Below are 1,239 nucleotides of genomic sequence, written 5' to 3'. Positions count from 1 at the left end.
GGGGGCATAGAAAGCAGTAAAAGTGACAATTGAGGGCTAAAAATAGATTTGTGAACTAATTTAAATGGATTTTGCCTTTATATTCTGAACAATATGCTCATTTTTACATGTATTTAATTCGGGGCTATATTAGACCTAACAACAGTAGTAGTGGACACATTATATGTGCCATATAGAATAAAAACAACTAATATGTTTAATGCCCTGCTCCAGACCAGTAACATTGTTGGCTCTCCATTTGCTGTTCTCATTTGAGTTCTATAAAACTTTGGAGTGGCTTGTCTACTTCAGAGTATTGGAGTTGCTTGCTCATGGACCCTCAAATTTCATACTGTCCCTCTTCTAAAAAAGATTATTTTGTACCTACTGTCTGGAAAATGGAGGGTGCTGGTTTTGAAACCTTAAATAAGCAGTAGTCCTCTTTTAGTTTGACACACAAAACATGTACTTTGCATGGTTAGCTGTAAAACCCAATTGAAAATACCACATATTAGGATTACATTTATTGTAAATGCTGCCATTAGGTTTGTCATTCACTTATGTGAAAACTTTATGCTGCTGTTCTATATGCAGGCACAACGTGGTTTTAGTAACATAGCCTAATTTAATGATGTAGCATCCTCTGAATATATAAGCTTAGGGATTCTTAATCTATGTGTAGGAACACATGACCAGATCTAACCTAAGTGTTTTAATGGTAAAATCTTCTCATCCTGCTTCCTAACCTGACCTATATATGAAGTACGAATGACCTAATACACTATATTGCCAAAAGTATTGGGACGCCTGCCTTTACACTCATATGAATTTTAATGGCATCCTAGTCTTAGTCCGTAGGCTTTAATATTGAGTTGGCCCTCCCTTTGCAGCTATAACAGCTTCATCTCTTCTGGGAAGCGTCCACAAGGTTTAGGAGTGTGTCTGTGGGAATGTTTGACCATTCTTCCAGAAGCGCATTTGTGAGCTCAGGTACCGATGTTAGACGAGAAGGCCTGGCTCACAGTCTCCGCTCTAGTTCATCCCAAAGGTGTTCTATCGGGTTGAGGTCAGGACTCTGTGCAGGCCCGTCAAGTTCCTCCATCCCAAACTCGCTCGTGTCTTTATGAACCTTGCTTTGTGCACTGGTGCACAGTCATGTTGGAACAGGAAGGGGCCATCCCCAAACTGTTCCACAAAGTTGGGAGCTTGAAATTGTCCAAAATGTCTTGGTATGCTGATGCCTTAAGAGTTCCCTTCACT

Source organism: Nanorana parkeri, unplaced genomic scaffold, assembly GCF_000935625.1.
Source record: "Nanorana parkeri isolate BGI_ZX_2015 unplaced genomic scaffold, ASM93562v1 scaffold468, whole genome shotgun sequence".
NCBI lineage: Eukaryota > Metazoa > Chordata > Amphibia > Anura > Dicroglossidae > Nanorana > Nanorana parkeri.
This window is presented reverse-complemented; position numbering follows the sequence as displayed.